The following is a 13,017-nucleotide window of genomic DNA, read 5'->3' as shown; positions in this document are numbered from 1 at the left end:
CAACGACCACACTTATTTAATTGTGAACACGAAACGGACCGATCAAAAATGGCGCCGTTGCCGGGGACGGTGTTAACTTGATTTAGATTTTCTTTTATTGTTATTAGTTGTGTCTTTCTTTGCCTTGGGGAAGTAAAACTCCTCAAGGTTTGTTCTAATTGTTTTCAAGTTGTTTGCTATTTTGCATGTCTAGAAGGTCACAAGGTGGTTTGTTACCTTTTGACCGTGAAATTGAAAGAACTTTGACAACCAATAGGAGATTTGCTAGGAGGAATTTGAGAGGTATTAGTGAGGTTGTTCAACCAACTATTGAGTTCATCAACCCTTTTGCAAGAGAAGGTGAGGAGAACCCATTACAAAATACCCCACAAAATTAACCTACAATGCCGAAGTTTTCATCACATTCCGTACCCACCGAGGAGAACCTACCCAATGGTACTCCCACACCACAACATCTAACCGGAAATTTTATTGCCAAATCCGCCTTTATCCAATTAGTCGAAAGGAGCCAATTTGAGGGGATGCCTAGTGAAGACCCTCATTCTCATATGGAAACCTTTTGTAACTATTGTGAGGCAATTTCTCAAACCGGTGTGACTCAAGACCAAATTCGATGGGTCTTATTTCCTTTTTCTCTAATTGGCACCGCGAAACAATGGTTGAAGGGCCTTGATAAGGCCACTCTCGGAATTGATTCTTGGAAGAAGTTGGCTCTAGCTTTCTACAAAAAATTCTACCCACCGGAAAAGACTAACATGTTAAGAGCTCTAATTACGGGTTTTAAGCAAAGGGATGAAGAATCTTTGTATGAAGCTTGGGAGCGGTTCAAGGGAATTTGTCGCTCATGTCCTCACCATGGACTTAGCGAATGGTTCTTGGTACAACAATTTTGGAACGGTTTATATGAAGATTCAAGGAACATTCTCAACATGGGATCAAATGGAATGTTCACCGAAGTTGATGACAATCAAACATGGAACAAGATTGAGGAAATGGCGGTCCATAACTCACAATATAGTAGACCTCGCAAGGCTACTAGAGGAGGAAAGCATGAAGTGGACCCCGTTTCTCAATTGGGTGCTCAACTTGGTGCTCACATTGACACAATCAATTTGAAGTTTGAACAAGCTATGGCTAGACTTGAAGAAGCCTCAAAATCACCAAAGCATCATATTAATGCCATGACGGCATCTTCATCAATCCCAAGTGGGATATGTGAGAATTGTGGAACTTTGGGACATGACCAAAGTGAATGTAGGGGAACAAATGAACAAGTGAATGCTTTCCAAGCATACAAGAGTGGTACCCCTTATTCCAATTATTACAATGAAAACACCAAGTTTCACCCAAATCTCTCATACAAAAGCCAAAATGTTCAAAATCCTCAAACAACTTACACCTCATCTCCCATGAGAAACCAAAATCAAAGACCCTTTTACAACCAAAACCAACGTTACCAAAATCAAAATCCATACAATCACCAAAATGACCAAGGTTTTGATGTTCAAAAAGCGGTCCTCCAAATGCAAAAGAATCAACAAGAATTTTTCACTCAAATGCAAAAAGATAGCCAAGCAAAGGAAACCACCATCAACAACATTCTAGCTCACACCAAGATGTTGGAAACACAATTGACTCAACTAGCATCTTCAAGCTCACAAAGACAAAAGGGGCAATTACCACCTCAAAGTAATCCCCCAAGACATGAAACGGTTAGTGCCATTCACTTGAGAAGTGGTACAAGGTATGAAGCACCGAAGAAGCAAGTTGAGGATGAAGTTGTGGAAGCTAGTGATAAGGAAGAAATTGTGCAAAACTCCAAAGATGGAGAATCATCAAAAGAAGAAAGTTCAAAGAAAAATGAAGACAAGGTCAAGGAGAAGGAGCCCATTGTGATTAGACTTCCTTTTCCAAGTCGTCAAGCCAAGCCCAAATTTGATGATCAACTTGGAAAGTTTATGGAAATTGTGAAGAATTTGGAAGTCTCGATTCCTTTCACGGAATTAATCAATCACGTGCCGGCCTATGCGAAATACATGAAAGACATCCTCACAAAGAAGAAGTCGATCCGGAAACTTGAGACTTTCGCCTTCACTAAGGTGAGTAGTGCTATACTTCAAGGGAGTTCACCTCCAAAACTAAAGGATCCGGGAAGCTTCTCAATACCGTGTACCATTGGCGACACAACGATCAACAAAGCCTTATGTGATCTAGGGGCTAGTGTGATTGTTATGCCGTACTCGATGAGTAAAAGGTTGGGGATGGGAGAGCTTAAATGCACCAATATCACACTCCAAATGGCCGATAGATCGACGAAGACACCCTTAGGGATATGGGAAGATGTTCCCGTGCGAATTGGGAAGTTTTTCATCCCGGTGGACTTTGTCATTGTTGATATGGAGGAAGATTCCAACATTCCAATCATTCTAGGAAGACCTTTCCTACACACCGCGGGTGCGGTGATCGATGTGAAACATGGTGAGCTCACTCTAGAAGTGGGAGATGAAAGCATAACCTTTAATCATGACAAGACTATGAGAGCTCCTCGTGTACATGAACCGTATTTCATGATTGATCATTATAGCCGAAAGGATGAAAGGAAGAAGTCGGAACTCCAATGGAAGAAGAAAATTGAAGATGCTCCATTCAAAGAGCAATTGAATTGTGACAAGGAGAGCTTGCAAAGCTCATCAAAATCAACCAAAGAAGAAGAGGATGGCCGCATTAGCCAAGAGAAGAAATTGGAAGAGTTGTCTCCATCAAATCAAGAGATTTTAAATGATCAACTTAATGAAGTTTCTGGTTTTTGGGACGACGAATTTGAAGGGATTTTTAATCCCTACATTGGTAATGCCATCGATCAAGACCGACAACAAGGGCCAAGGTCTATTGAAGAACTCTACCATGACAATGAACAAGCTTTTGATTACTTTTTCAAGGTGTTGAGCAACATCAACACCACCTTGAACATGCCCCCTTGACAGCTCATCAAGAATGAGAGTTTGGTGGAGTCCTCCCTAAACCACCATTTGTAAATATTTCTAACTCGCATTTCAATTCTTGTATTGCATTTTTGTTATTTTTGGATTTTTATATACTTTGGTCAAGATAATTATCATGTTTGAGAGAAGTGAGGGAGGGACTAATAATGTCAATTGATGTGTAGTGCTTTAGCTTAGTGTGGGGATGACAATTGCCTAGGCTATCCATGCCTTAGTAGTGCCCCCCACAATGAAGAACACAAGATATGAAGAAGAGTGGAAGAATGACAAGGGATATGCATTGTACACGGATGGAACTGAATCCGGGTACAAAGGGGTCGAATCCGAGCGGATTCAGCAGAATCCGACCGTTTTCAAGCAATCCGGGCATATTGTGCCAAAGACGCACGTCCTGAAATGAGCTGAAGTTTTGAAATTTTTGACTGTCAGCAAATCCGAGCGTCTTGCATCAAAATCCGCCCGTCTCTGAAAATCCGCCCGTCTTGGAAATAAGACGCCCGTCTTCTTAGCTGAGGAAAACAAGAAAAATCCCTGTGAAGGAATCCATCCGTCTTCTGAAGAATCCGCCCGTCCCGTGTTTGCGAATCCGAGCGTCTTCCCTTAAAGACGCCCGTCTTTAGGCGAGTTTTTCCCAACCCAGAAAGTGCAGAATCCGCCCGTCTTCAGCAGAAACCGCACGGATTGCCACTGCAGTTCGAATTTTTCGGGCTTTATAAAACCCCTCCCACCTTCATTTCTTCATTCATTCATTCATAACACTACTCCAAAACATAAAAACCCTTATCCTCTCCATCACAAAAACAAAATTCCTCAACTACATTCACTAAAATAAAATCAAAACATCCTTTTAATAACAAATCAATCACTCCTTTTTCAATAAAAATCAAAACCAAGCACAAAATCTTCAACCTTTGAGTCGATTTTTGAATTCATAAAGGCAAAGCCTTTCATCTTTAAATCGATTTGGGTGCACTAGAAATTTAAGATTTTTCACTCTTTCTTGGTTAATTCATCAATGGCAAGGACTAAGGGAGCAACAAAGGCAACAAAGGCAAAGGCACCAAAGGCAAAGACATTTTCATTAAGGCAAAAGACTCTTCAAGCAAAGAAAGCATTGGCTATGGTGGTAGCAAACCCAAACTTGGAAGTGCAACAACAACAACAACCTCCCATGGGTGCAACAACATCTACTACTCCGGAAATTGATCAACTTGCAAACTATCCGGAGGTAACTTTCATTTCCAAAACCCATAGGGACACTTTTGCTAAGTTTGCTAGAAAATCATTTCAATCCACCAAGTTTATATGTGAAGATACCTTAGAAAAATTGGGTGTCCTTGAGCAAACTAGAGCCTTTTTCAAAGCCATGGGGTTGGAGAAATTGTTTGAATCAAAAGAATTGACATACCCCTCCCTTACCTTAGAATTTTTGAGTTCTTTGAAAGTTAACAAGGTTGAGACTATGGAGAACCTCGAGTTTCGTCTAGCTAATGTTAGTAGACGCATCCCTTTTAGGGAATTGGGTAAAGCTTTAGGTCTTAGTGATGAACCGAGTTATTTTAAGAATGTTGGCAAATATGACGCCGACCCTCTTTGGGAGGCAATTTCCGGAAGGAAATTTGAAGACTTTCATGCGAGTCGCGCTCTTTTAGTCCACCATCCGGGCATAAGAGTATGGCACAAGGTCGTAGGGAGCACCATCAATGCAACAAAAGACACCAATCATTTCACCAAACTCGATTTTGTTCTTCTTGAGTCGGCTTTGAACATTGGAAGAGTACACACCAAGCCTTTCAACTTTCTAAGGCTATTGGTGGATAGATGGCTCAACATTGATTGTGGGAAGAAAGGCACTACCGTTATTGTGAATGGAGGCCTAGTCACTATCCTAGCTAAATACTTTGATCCTAACTTCAACAAAGATAACAAGTATGAGGCGAAAGAAGGTGGTCATCTTGTTGATATGCATACTATGATACACAAGTACAAGTGGGTTGCCCATAACCCTCTTGACACCAAGTATGGATGGCTCACTAGTGAGGCTAGTTCTTTCACTTTGCCTTCAAAGATATGTCGATTGAGTGTCCACCGGACCAATTATCTACTTCCCCTTTCAAAAGAGGCCGAGTATATTATCCAACAACAAAAGGGTGAACTTGAAATACCCTCCTCTTCCATTGTCACACCACCTTACCCTTTTGAGTATTAAGAGTTCAAGCCGGAAGGAGTTGTAGCAAGAAATGATTATTTGACTCTTCTCATGCAAGCAATGCACAAGCAAGCCTTTGAGGATCGGAAAAATGCTTACTTAGCTCAATATCCACCCCTATTACACTTAGATAGGCAAGGACTACTTGACCCATCATATCCTTTGCCTAGTTGGGCGGATAAGGAAGTCCTATTTCCGAGTGCATCTAGGGTTGTTTCGGGTGACAATGAGGTTGTTGGTAATGAAGAAGTTGATGATAACATTGATGAGGAAGCAAGTGAAGAAGGAGAAGAAGTTGATGATAACATTGATGAGGAAGCAAGTGAAGAGGGAAATGGCAATGAGACCACTTTTAATGAGGAAGATGATGATAGTGATGATATGATGGAAGGTTAGCAAGCTTTGGAGGCTCCTACCCTCTAAAGGTTTGTCTATTTCTCTCTTTGTTCTATTTACTTATTTTTCTTGATCATTGTTGGAGTAGTCCTAGCACCATTTAGGACTCACACCTCGGTACCATTGAGGTGTTCTCATTTTGATTGTTCCCACTTTCAAAATCCAAAATAACAAATTAGTTTCATGCATTGCATAGTGTGTGCATGAACTACACCCATCCTTAGGACATTAGCAATAATGTCTAGATCGGTTTGGGGAAGTTAATGCATACACAACGGGAGGTAATCTAAATTATCCTCTCCGTCATAAACAAAAACCATGCATCATGTAGTGTAGCCTAGTGTAGATTGCATTTAGTGTAGAAATCATGCATCATCTTTGCATAATTTCCCATCATTTTGGCCATTGAGGACAATGCCCATATTAGTGTGGGGATGGGGAATTCTAACTTAACTCTTATTCAAAAATCCAAAAAAATTGAAAAATTTCGAAAAACATAAAAATTTGAGAATTGAAAACCCAAAAACGTGTTTATTTCTTTTTGTAGTGTAGTCTTGTATATATTGTTTTGTATATATTGTGTTTGTTCTATCCTTGTTCACATTGATTGACTACGCCACATCCGAGTAATGAGGATCATGAAGACCGCATGGTATGATCTTTCCAATCTCCTTTTTCCTCTTTATGTTAATGACTATGTGGCTTTATTTTGATTGATGCGGTATAACAATGTGAAATTAGGACTTGCATTTAGTTTATGTCATATTAGTTGATAGAATCACTTGCATTAGGATGTTTATATTAGTTGCGTCATAGCATGTAGTTGCATTTAGATAAATTTTTTGAAAATTGCCTAATTGAGAACTTTGACAAGAGCAACTAAGCCATTACAAATACTTTTTCAACTTAAGACTTTGCCTACTAAAATGGTTGTAAAACACCCTAGATAGTGTCATACTAGTATCTTTTGACCCATGACCCAAAGCCTAGTCAAGGGTTTACATGTGAGTCACCTATCCAACCCCGTGATGCGATGTAGACTTGATTAACTTGTCTAGGTGACCTTGATTGACCTTGTGGTAAGGCAACCCAAAAATATTTTCTATCAATAAGCTTGAAGTGCTCATTTCTAAAGTGTTGTCATGTGGAAGTAATTTAATGCCAAGGAAACCTCAAATGTTATGAATTGTTGAATGTTGAGAAATTTAAATTGTTTTGATGGAGGCGTACCACTTCGATGTGCTTTGGAGTGGGATCCATTGAATTGGGCCCCCACACGGTTGTGAATTCGGCCGCCCAGAGACAGAGTGACTATCACCCCGAAAAGCTATTGTCTAGAGGTTAACCGGTTGCCTAATAAGCGATTGGCGAAAGCAAAGGACACTAGCCCGGAAGGGACAAACCCCATCTTAAATTTTTGAAATGTGAAAGTGAAATGAGGACAATTTTGAATACTAGTCATATCCACCCGTTGTGTATAAAGATTTGAGCATTTCATTCCCAAAAAGCTTTTTGTCAAGCCACTTTGTCGAGCTTGGGACGATCCATGACCTTTACTTTTGTAGAGAATTCGAGACTTGTCATGTCATATGCTACTAGCATCATAGGGATCATCATTCCACCACCATCTGATCGCCCTTGACGAAAGCATTTGGAAATTGAGGACGAAAGTAGTCTAGTTTAACACCATTTGGAGGTGATATAGTGCCATCCTCTTAGCCTTAATAATTTGTTGAACTAGTATTTGTGAAGGATTACATGCTCTTAAATTTGTTCCTCTTTAGTGCCTCCGCCGCTTGATGCGGAAGTGGCTATTCTTTTTGTAGATGCATCCATTATGTGATTTGGTGTGCTTAATGTTTGGATGTGTCGCCATTTTGGCAAGACCCACCTTGCCTTGCAAGAAGGCATCCTACCTCATGGTTGTCTTGTTGTGAGTTGAAGGGGTGAAGTGAGACCCGCTAATTGTCTCATATCGGCTATGTTATTAGGTTAGTTTAAATAATGGTCCTAGTCTTTGTCACCTCTTTACTCGGGACGAGCAAAGGTTCGGTTTGGGGATATTTGATGTGACCATAATTAGCGCATATTTAGCCCCCGAATTAGCCTTGTTCCCATGCTTTTTAGTACATATTTGGGTCATTTATTGTCTTTAGTTCTTTGTTTTGCATATTCTTTGAGATTTTGATCCCTTGGTAGGAAAGGAGTAAGAATCTTGCATTTTCATGACAAAACGAGACTAAATTGATCGAATCCAATGACCAAGCATCAAGGAGAGACAAGATTAGAAGGCCTTTGTACATATGATAGTAGATGAGCAATCTTGCTGAGGAACAATCCGTGCGGATTGTCTACAATCCGGCCGTCCTCCACATGCACAATCCGAGCGGTTTCATCCCAAGACGCTCGGGTTTGCAGCCCACAATCCGCCCGGATTCACCTGAATCCGCCCGTGTTCCACCACCAGAATCCGCACGTCCCGACTCCAAAATGCACGAATTCCTGTACATCGCAATTTCGTCTCTTCCAAGCTACAAAGAAAGAAGCCCTTCCTTCGAAAAATACCGGCTCCTCCCTGCTCAATCTAAAAAGTGTAATTACTAGTTTAGCCCTTAGTTAACCCTAATGCATCCCCCTAATCTCCACTATAAATACCCCATTAGTCTAATTAGAAGTGGATGTTCTTCTTATCAATTCTTAGAGTAGTTAATATCAATCAAATCTCTCTTTAGTTTTGTAATCAACAATTAATCAAGTTCTAATACAAGTTTTATTTCCTTAATCTCTCTTTTGTTCATCCTTTATTTTGGGTAATTGAAGATTATTTGGGTTATTATTGGGAGATTGACAACCTCTCAATCAAGCATCAAGTACTTCTTTTATCTTTGCTTTATTATTGGAATCATTAGTAGGTATAATTCTCTTAATCCCTCTTTAATTATTGTTAATTACTTTCATTTATTCATCATGTTTCATTTTGTTGGTATGATTGACAACCTTGCTAGAATGATCAACATGATAATGAGTGAGTAGTCTCTTAGCTAGGGTTAATGGGTGATTAGGGGAAACCAACATGGGGAATGATTCATGCTTAAATTAATATGCTTTCATGGTTTATTTGCTTGCTTGTTTCGATCTCAACTCATGCACATGTTATGTTTGATGAAATGTGAGCCTATGAATCCTTGCATTTTTTACCCATCACCTATCTTTTCAATGAGACTTGTAAGACATAAACCAACTCGAGTCTCATTAGACCATGCATGTTGTTGAGTAGGGAAGATTAAGTCGACTTGTAGGTGTTGTACAATCTAATCGATTCGGCTCCGGGACCCAAACTTTCCTAGGATTGTAAGATATAACCCAACTCAATCCATCACAACAATAATTGCTTGCTTATAATTTGAGAACATGTTTGTATGATCAATTCCCATGATTCCCCTATGACCCCATGACACCCTAGTGCTTTTTATCAATTGTTTACAACCCTTTTAATTCATCTTGCTTGTTTATTTACATTGCTATTTTAGTTAGTGACCTTCTACATCAACCCAAATTGTGACACCCCTAAGACACCACTAGTTTCAATAGAAATCTCATCTCAATTCCCGTCCCTTGGGATCCGACCTTTACTTGCCTCTTTACTAATTGTAGAGTTGTTTGTGAAGCTATAAATTGTGTTTTGATTCGGACGTGACCCAACGACCACACTTATAAAACTTTTCTCGATAAGTCGAGAAGTTGTGTTTATACATGGAGTTTAGTGGGAGTTACGGAAATTTTATTTAGTCCGATATGTGGATGACATATTGATCATTGAGAGTGATTTAAGACTTTTGGAGTAATATAATACATCTTTAATATCCATATTTATGAAGATAAATCTACATGATATTAGCGTCAATAAGAAGTCTTATGTTGATAAGATTCATGACTAGTTCAATTAAATTGAACATATTTGATTGATTCCATTATTCCGCTGCCGGATCAATTAAATGAGTAATGATGTATAACACTTCATATACCTTGAGTATGATGAATTGTTTTCAAAATCTAATTTAAGTAATCTTTACCAAGTAAGCCATAAAAATTACCCTTAAGTGCTTGCAGAAGCATTAAGGCTATGATGCAAAGTGTTTATGATGCAATTTTGTGTAAGGGTGTTACACAAGTGACAATTGACAATTGAGATTGCGCATGGTTTCCGACAAAACCATAATCAAAACACAATTAGGATGGTTAAGATACCATTGTGGCAATGTTAATTAAGAAGTAGATTTTCTAGAATCGTTCTAGGCAATAAAGAACAATGAGAGATATTTATAACGGAAATTGAGTACACTTGCAATCATGAGATGTGCAAGAAGGATGAGTCCCGCACACTGTGAAAACAGTGGGAGCTATTCTTAGGCTAGAGGGCCTATGTCTTGATTGGATCTCGATACGTACTCAGAAAGTTTTGTAATCCATATGTATACATTACAAAGGAAAACGAGTATGTAGTAAGGTTGAGTAAGGTACAAGAAGTTGATAAAACCTACTAACCAAAGCCTTCTCAAAAGCTAAACATGATGAGTCATGTCATTTCAATTGAATTGAAATGAACAACTACATACAAGAACAAATTAGATTATAGAACATGAAATAGTAATCAGGCATTGACTATTCATATGTGATAATCGCATTTGTCGTTCGAGTTTTACTTTAAAACTCTTTTATTATACTTTGTTACATCCAAACGGGTTGTAGAGACAACGTTGAACCCCGTTAAAGTGAACCCGGATTAACATAGTATTAGCCCATAGTCACTTGTATGAGGTGACGTCTCAAAGTGACTAGAGTGTGATGCGATTGATGGCAAGTTCAAGTGCCATAGAGTCATGTGGGATGACTAGTCGATCACATAGGCAGACTGTTAGGAACATCTTGTCGGGCCTTATGACCGCTTATAGAGTTCTGGCAATTTATATAGCCTGGACGTGGCGAGAGCTGCTATAGTATGCTAATGAGTCGATTCTTTTGACTAAAGACTGTTCGCCTAAGATGGCACAGTTTCAGATTAACTTTGATTTGTGTTACTACGACCTTCGTAAATGGGGTCAAATGGGCATATTTTGGGTTATGATGGCTGTGGCTAGTCGAAGGGAATAAGTGCGATTGGAATTGTCCACCCCCTTGTCAGGGTTAAAACAATATCTCAGGGCCACTCGAGGAGTAATGAACTGGAAATGCGTGGCCACGCTCGGAAGGTATCTATGATAGATAAATCCGGTCAATCAGTTATTCTCCAGATCAAGGAAACCACTCTCGATATGATCACTTGCAAGTACGACCTGAAAGACACCTTGCATTGAGTGGGAGATAGTAATAGGACAAGAGAATTGGTGACGCACACTTGTCGAGGACAAGTGGGAGATTGTTGGGAAATGTGTCCTCAACAATAGTGCGGTCACATGATTTAAATATCATTATTAAATCTCACTTTAAGAATACATGTGGGATGTAATATTTTACAGTCAACTGGTCCACACATATCGGTAATGATTGGCTGACTAGAGTTGGACATTACTGTCGTGCGACGGTGGTGATCAGTTGATCCCCTTAGGTCATACCTATAGGGAAATACTCTTAATTGATTATTTAATTAATCGTATACCGATACGAGTTAATTAAATTGCTTAAAACTGACGGATGATTTTTGTGAGTATAATTTACGTATCTTATTGTAAATATGATTAAATGAGACACGGTCTAAGTAATCGAATTGTTTCATTACTTAGATGAAATTATTGTTTATAGAAACAATTGAAACGGAATGAATAAATTATTATAAATACAGAATGTTGTAGTTTATAATTCGGGAACACTTTTGGTACAAGTAATTACAAATTACTAGTCGATTTTGTTAATGACATATTTTATGAGTATGTTGATTTTTAATGTGTTAAAAATACATTACAATTTCATAACTCAAGTAACATGTCACACATGTTACAATTGACAAATGACAAAGATAATATGGACTACCATTTTACATGGTAACCGAAAATATGAAGGGCATTAAGGGTTTGTGTTGTTTAATTTATTTTATTCTAAATAAAACACAATGATAACCCTAGAGTTGCATGCCTAGCCTCTTGTGAAGAGCAAAAGTGAAATGCATTGGGCATACTACCCAAGGCATTTTTTCGGCCAACCAGAGGAGAAAATAAAAGAGTTTTTCTTTTTAATTTATTCATTCATCCTTATACACAACATTTTGGTAGTGTAAGAAAGATACTCTCTACAATATGTGATTTTTCTAGAGAAATAAAATCTCACAAATACTCCCTCTTGACCGAGATTTTCAAGAGTAAAAATACAATTTATTTTTTGTCAATTTTATAGTAAAACTAATATTATTACTAGATCTAAATAATATTGGTTATTATGAGTTTCCTTGGGTATATGCTTTTGGGAGAGGTTCTAATTTGAACCTTGTTCATCCAATATTTGGAAGCTCAAGAACAAGTGAGTAGGTGAACTCACTTGTGCCCATAAATCCGAAAATCACAATGTAAGATGATGGTTTCTTCTTTATATTGTTTATTAGTTTGCATGCATAAGATCACAAATTAATTTTATGACAAATTAAATTAAAACATATATGAGTATGTTAGTATATATAGATCTACTTTTCCTTCAATTCCACCTCCGGGATAGAAGTAGTAGCTTCCTCGATAGCATTGGCGGTTGAGGGGGCTTGCTCCCTTTGTTGAACCAAGACCATTGCTTTGAATGCTAGAGCTTTTTGTCTTTTGGACAATGTTGGTGTTTTGTTGCCTTGATGCCTCCCTTAGTCCTTGCCATTGCTATTCTCCTTTCAAACTAGTATCAACAAACCAAGTTTATACTTGAATGCTCCTTTCTTCTTCAAGTTCCAATTGAATGCCCAATCAATTTGGGGATTTTCGGATTTTCACCATACCCTAGAGAAGTTGATTGATTTTATGAAGAAATTGTTGTTTGAATGGTCTTATTGTTGATAAAGGATTGATTTGTTTTTTATTTGAGCAAGTTTGGACTTGATTGTTGTGAATTTGGATGAGAGATTGTTGTTTTTCGATGTGGGTTTGAAGGTTGAAGTGAGGGAAAAATATTGTGTTTGTATTTGAATGAAATGAAATAAAATGAACTGAAGAAGAGGTGTTGGTCCCGTGTTTTGGTGATATAGCAGGTCGAGACAGGCGAATTAAGGTGGAGTCGGGCGGATTTTCATCTAGTGGAAAATCAACTATCTGCAGGGCTTTGGAGACGGGCGTCTTGAAGGAAAGTCGGGCGGATTGTTGCTTGGCTCGCTCGACTTGTGCCTGAGACAGGCAGATTGTCTTCCAGTGAAAAATATAACAATTGAGAGTTCCTCCAGTCCCC

At 38.7% G+C, this 13,017-nt stretch overlaps 1 non-coding gene across 1 annotated transcript; it reads right to left on the bottom strand.

Moving 5' to 3' along the window:
• Window positions 1-755: 755 nt before the first annotated feature.
• Window positions 756-862, bottom strand: LOC141603305 (small nucleolar RNA R71). Its single transcript, XR_012525190.1, has one exon. It is a non-coding gene; the product is annotated as a small nucleolar RNA R71 (small nucleolar RNA).
• Window positions 863-13,017: the final 12,155 nt, after the last annotated feature.

This window comes from Silene latifolia, chromosome 9, assembly GCF_048544455.1.
Source record: "Silene latifolia isolate original U9 population chromosome 9, ASM4854445v1, whole genome shotgun sequence".
Taxonomy (NCBI): domain Eukaryota; kingdom Viridiplantae; phylum Streptophyta; class Magnoliopsida; order Caryophyllales; family Caryophyllaceae; genus Silene; species Silene latifolia.
This window is presented reverse-complemented; position numbering and strand designations above follow the sequence as displayed.